The sequence below is a fragment of the Nylanderia fulva genome, unplaced genomic scaffold, assembly GCF_048542155.1.
Source record: "Nylanderia fulva isolate GAGA-0341 unplaced genomic scaffold, ASM4854215v1 Scaffold117, whole genome shotgun sequence".
Taxonomy (NCBI): domain Eukaryota; kingdom Metazoa; phylum Arthropoda; class Insecta; order Hymenoptera; family Formicidae; genus Nylanderia; species Nylanderia fulva.
In genome coordinates this window covers 135,625-142,100 of record NW_028189376.1, presented here as the reverse complement: position 1 = coordinate 142,100, position 6,476 = coordinate 135,625, and the positions used below count along the sequence as shown (strand labels likewise).

The 6,476-nt window shown below is 32.8% G+C and overlaps 1 long non-coding RNA gene across 3 annotated transcripts; it reads left to right on the top strand.

Moving 5' to 3' along the window:
- The first annotated feature begins 723 nt into the window (after nt 1-723).
- LOC114928787 (uncharacterized) lies at nt 724-4,871 on the top strand. 3 transcript variants are annotated; one of them, XR_014926386.1, is made up of 8 exons: nt 724-824; nt 1,022-1,112; nt 1,348-1,477; nt 1,846-2,073; nt 2,765-2,877; nt 3,310-4,289; nt 4,407-4,520; nt 4,649-4,871. It is a non-coding gene; the product is annotated as an uncharacterized LOC114928787 (long non-coding RNA). The 3 variants fall into 3 exon arrangements; XR_014926387.1 differs by having other exon boundaries at nt 997-1,112; XR_003819118.2 differs by having other exon boundaries at nt 724-1,126.
- Nucleotides 4,872-6,476: the final 1,605 nt, after the last annotated feature.

Here is a 6,476-nt window from a genome sequence, read left to right as displayed (position 1 = left end):
GTTTTAATAAACGAAACTCATTTGAGTGAATTTGTAACATAGGATTACTCACCTGATGTCCAGTTTGAGAAGGTAAAATATTAATATTATCTGATCCAACCTGATTTGATCCGTTCGCCAAATCCATATCAATCTGTGTATCCGAACAGGGTCTAACTGGTGATCTATCGATTGGCATTTTCCTCTTGTTCCAGGAATCCGATAAAATGATTTGAGAATTTCCGTGAAGGACTAATCCGCCTCTGATGTTTCAAAGATCCGGAGAATGAATCTCTTAAAATCAGAATATCCAGCAATTCTTCCAAGCGATGATAATATTTCGCAGACTTCAAATACGACGATCACTTGGCACTTATTCCGCATCAGCCTTTAAAATGCGTCGGCTTTAATATCACGTCGGCTTTAATATCACGTCGGGGTCACCAAAAATGTAGCGACTTATAAATAAATTCACCAGATCTTTGAAAAAGTAATGTTTATTCATTGAAAGTATAAAGCGAAAGAACAAAAAGAATTAATATGTAACAAATAAATGAATGAATGTGTTGTTATGGAAATATTGATTTTTCTTAAAAACATTATGTATATTAATGAATTGAAGTTATTACAAATGTATAAAGATGTAAAAAGTGTAAAAGTGTAGTGAAAAGTGTAAGGTGTAATAAAAGTGTAGAGTGTAAATGAAAGGTGTGGATGATGAATGCTACAGCTTGTCACGTTTATTATTCCCGAGAGAGGAAAATCCACTCGGGAGAGAGTTTATAACCTCAATACTACAGAATGTCACTTCATCAATGCAGCAATCCCAAGGATGCACTTTTTGGGTAATTATATAATAACAGTAACACACAATAGCTGCAGTACGAGGTAATATCATTTAATTGTCAATAATAATAATAATAATAACCGAAATTCAAACTATATAGTATATGCATGTCATATCAAATTTAATTAATTCTAATTATGCTATTGTTGTTACACAACGCATTACTTGAGGGTCCGTCGCATATCAACAATGCAGAAGCGAGGAAATATCCTATCCATGTGAAAAGGACAATACGTATAGCCCCAAAGAGGACATCATTACATACCATTGCATCGCAAACATCCAAGTTAGTCATTAATGGTACGCTTTTCAAGTCCTCATATAATCAGATATATCAAAATATATACACTAGACAGTATAAAGTTTAATACAAATGTTAATACACTGTAAGTCAGGTAATTTTTGTGTGGTTAGTTGTCACTTGATTAACTTGTAGCAATTAGTGCCATATACCGTCACATAACTTTATCATGTATTAATTTATTATGAAATAAGTCATTTATTATATTTGCATATTCCAGATACACACACAGCAGCTTAAAAGTGTTGTTAAAATCACTAGGTATCAAGATTGTCACAAATTAGGATACTAGGACACAAGCCTAGCTGCAGAGAAAGTATTATTTATCCAAATTTGATATATTTAGTGATGTAAGTATTTTAATATCATTTAGTAGTTAAAATTGTCTTACTATATCATAATAAGTATATTATTCAAAACCAAATGACTTTAGGTTATTTAATTGTCAAATAAATGTTTAAGTTTATAATATTGAACTCTAGTATTTGTTAATATGTGGTTATATAATAGATCCGTTTATCATGGCACATATTGCTTTAGTTCACACATTTAGAAGGATTATTACACTTATTAAGAGCTTTTTAACTAAAAATATCAATGTTTTGGTATCTATTCAGTATTACAAGGAACACTGCACTATGTATGATTCCGTAATATGTTATGTAAATTGTTAATAGAAAGTCATTTACTAAATACTTATATTTTATGTTTACACTAGGAGACGACAATAGATGAAGTGCCACCAATTAACTCAGAAGGATTTCAACTGAGTGTTGACATATAAATGTAAACGAAGGAAAATCACATACCCAGGACACCATATGCACTGATGGTGTAATATAAAAGTCCACATTTATCGATGATCACTTGCAAGATAGCTATTTTATCCTGTGTAGTATACAATAGATGTATCTTCAGGAATATTAACTTTGAACAACAATAAGTGGTAATTGAGTATTTTTGGAGTTTAAAGTTTGTATTACTCACAATTTAAAGTTTTAAGTCATATAAATTTTATACACCGCGAGCAGTACTGTTTCCATGCACATTTTAGGTCTGTACGATCACTTATTTTAAGATTTTAATATTATAGAGTTTTGTAATAAATTTATAATTTCAACATATGTAATTACTACTTTAATAGAACATCCTTCACTAATTTGTTCTTACACTAGATTCAATGCATATTTTACATCATTACATACATGTGTTAAATTTCCTAATTAAACAAACAGTTAATTGATTATTATGTGTAATGAATATATCATTGCTCGTAGTAGATTTATTACTTCAAAACAAACTATTTCTAGATTATTATTAGTAATAAGATGTTTTAAGGTTTATATCGTTCAATGATTAGTATTTGATATTTATGTGCAAGACTTTTGCAATTTAATACGATCTGCTTGTCATTAGCATTTTAACTTAGTTTTAACACAAAAAATATAATTGTTTCACTTATATGAAGATTAATTAAGAAAAGTTATAGACTTTGAGCATTACTATCCAATGTTATTATGGAAACAGCTAATAGCTATCAATATTTTATATAATGTAAAGTTACGTAGTACGATGTGTGTGATTATTATTGAAATGTCACATGTCAATTACTTATGCATCTCAATACATGTGTCCAGATGCAGCAGCACATGGGATCCCAACAAATTAACTAAAAACGTACAAGATTGAGGCACTGAGGTACAATTATAAGGAAATATAACACCACCAGCTCTCCACACATATCAATAACGTAAGAGCTTAATGTTTATCAGTAATTATTTGTGAAGAGATCACTTTGTTCCACATTGGCGTTTAGTTATTATAATTTACGCAAAAATGTGTAATATTTCTTTACTAAACGCATATACTTTGTTCATTTAATTAAATTAAATAGTAATTTATGGTTTATATAATATTAATATTATAGTACTTGACACATTAGTTGGTGAGTTCACAATTTTAGTGTATATTATTATTATTAAGTAGAGTGTTTTACTAATTATCTGTGAATTTACTGCGTCACATATTTCTTTTCACTGTTTATGTATGATAAATATTTATATCAATAAGTCGATTATATGGTCATTATGGGTTTACAGGGCTGTCCCTAAGTAACTCTGTGTGCCCATATATAAATTTAAAACGACCACACAGACATATATAAGTCACTTATCTTTTGCAGGTCATCAGGATGGTAATATATTGTCTCACGTGGACCACCAGCAGTTTCCAGGAGGCTTCATACACCACAGTCCCTCCGAGGAAGACCAGACTGATGAGGCTGTGTTGCAGCGTCAAAGGGATGATATATCCACTCAATTATATATCACTATTTTATAATTAATTTGCACACATCGAATATCATATATTTTATATGTCAGTTGTAATTATTATCACTAAATGAGTTACAATTTACACACTAGTATATAATTTTTAGTTAATTTAGTAACATAGTACTAAATTCTCAGTATATCACAAGTTACAATATATCAGTTTACAAAAGATATTAAGTTTATTTAAATGTAACTAGTTAACTACCTTTTCACAGTATATCAAATAATGCAGCTAATCAATTAAAGATTCATATATTTTGAGACCCAATATTAGTTTATTTATTAATATCTCAAAAAACATAAAAAGTATATAGAAAGTATATTATAATACAATCACAGTCTTGTGTAGAATTAGCTAATAGCCAGCCACTATATAATACTTATGCAAATATCTTATTGCATTTATAAGATGTCATTTGCAAATAATCCAGATTTCACAGATCACTTGCTTCAATAGAAAAGCTTTACTTATCTTGTAAATTAGAACTAAATTACTCACTAAATAATCTAAATATAGATCATTTATTCAGAGTACATATATGAAGACGTATCTATATCTATAGAACTATAATTTATGATGAATACTTATTCAAATCACTATATATCTATCTTAGAAGTGTAAACAGTCATCAAAATATAGACAGTTTTGTATATTAATTCAATTCTTATAGAGAGATTTCTTATTTCACAGAGTTCATGAGGAGGATGAAATATACACTATAACCGTCCACCATTAGCTCCAATATCCTATGAATAAGGGATCTTCTTCAATTGTTAAATAAATTATCTTCTCAGGATAATTTAAAGTCGAATAGGCACATCCAGATGGGTGAGTATAGAAAGTTCACAGTCATTGCAAATTACACTATATATATATATGTTCCACTAATCAATATCTTAGAAGCAGGCACCAAACTAATATTAGATTTTTGCTTATTTATTTCAGATAAGAGAGGCAGTCAGACATAGTTTAATGGAGACATTTATGCAAAAAGAAGGCACTAAGATCTTATATCGTGTAGTGCACATACTACGTATAGAAGAACATGTATCAATATTCGTAAGTTTACTAAATATTGACACTAATAACCAACTTGTTTATTCAACGTATATATTTATTTAAGAATCAATATTAGATTTAGCAATAAAGCCAGAACTAGTACTAAGGTTTATTCTCATCTATTGCAGATGAAAGAAGCAGTTACTACATCACAACGAGAGTACAGTAGTAAGATACGAACAGCTTATCATAGTAATATTATTATCTGATATGAAAAGGCATTAAGGCCTTAACTAATTTATGCATTATGTATCAATAATTACAGTGGATTTCTCATTTAAGTCTAGCTTATTACGTATTCTATTATTTGTCAATTAATTAAGTAAAGACACTGTATGTTAGCACATGAAACTTTATATTGTGTTTATTGTTTATTACGTTCATAAACTATAACGTCTTAACTTATCTATATTAATAGATTATTATTTAATAGATATCCGAAATTTATTTAAATTGTAACATCTGTTAAACTCAATTAAGTATAAGCAATTTTAGTGAATTTTCTTTATAAATTCAACACATTTTAATTAAGTACTGTCTATATTTAAGTATTCATATGAGACTTCCGTTTCCGGTTGCGTGTGAGAAGGTTGAGGTGCTGTCAGTGTGTGTATTTGAGTGGAATATTAGAGGTGTGTGGAAGAGAAAGGGGGAGAGAGAGTGAGAGAGTGAGAAGCTGAAGGTGGCGAATGCAAGGGGAGTGCAGGCAAGTGGGGTGAGAAGGGAATAGAGCGGTGAGAAGGAAGAGAAGTGATGCAGGTAGAGTGAGTTGGCAGTTTGGAAGATAGATCAGGGGCACGAGGGGAGAGGAAGGTACTAGGAAAGAGGAGTGCAGGTGTAAAAGGAGAAGAGTGATAGGGGATAGGTGTAGGTGCGGGGAAAGTCTCTAGGGACAGAGGAACCAGTCGAGGATATAGGAAAAGTCTAGTCACTAGCAGAGGAGAAAGTAACTGAGATAGGGTATAGGGAAAGTCACTAGGCATAGAGTAAAGGAGATATAGATGGAAAGAAAAGAAATAGAGGAGATAGAAAGATTAAAGAAGACGGAGAAATGGGAGAGAAGAGGGAGCACAGGGACGGCAGAGGAGGTTTTGAAAAGGAAAAGGGAGGAATTAGAGGAAGTAGGGTTGAGAAAGGAGAGAGAAGAAAAAGGGGATTTGGAGTGGGCGTTCAGGAGAAGTAAAAAGGTAATAAGGTCGCCGGAGGTTGAAAGGAGGGAGGAGGCAGGAGGGATAGGGGAGATATTGAAAGAGATGGGGAGGGAGTGGAAGGAGGAGATAATTCAGGAGATGAGAGAGATAAGAAGAGAAATTAGAGAAGAGATCAAGGAGGGAGTAAGAGGGCAGGAGGAGTTAAGGGAGGAGGTAAGGGGGCTGAAAAAGGAAATGGAGGAGAGGGAGAAAAAGTGGGAGAGAGAAAGGGAGGAATTTATGGAAAGGATTAAGGAGATGGGGAAGAAAATGGAAGAATTAGAGATAGGAAAAAAGGGGGAGAGAGAGAAAGGGGAGAAGGGAAAGGAGAGTGAGGAGATGGAAGATAGGATTAAGAGGATGGAATGGAAATGGGAGAGAAAGGAAAGAGAAGAAAGAGAAAGAATGTGATAATAAAAGGAATTAAGGGAGGAGAAGGGGGGGTGAAAGGGGAGGTGGAGAAATTATTGAAAGAGATAGGGGTAGGGGGGGCAAGTAGAGGAAGTGAGGAGAATAGGGGAGGGGAGAAGGGACGGGACAAGTATAGCTTTAGTAAGGGTGGGAGAGATGGAGGTTAAAAGGGAGATAATGGAAAAGAAAAGGAGGTTGAGAGGAAGGGAGGAGAGGATTGAAGAGGATCTAACGTGGAAAGAAAGAAGGATGATGTGGAGATTAGGAGAGTTGGCGAGAGGGGAAGAAAGAGAGGGAAGGAGGGCATGGGTAAGGTATGGGAGAATTTGGATGAGAGGTAAATGGTGGAGATGGG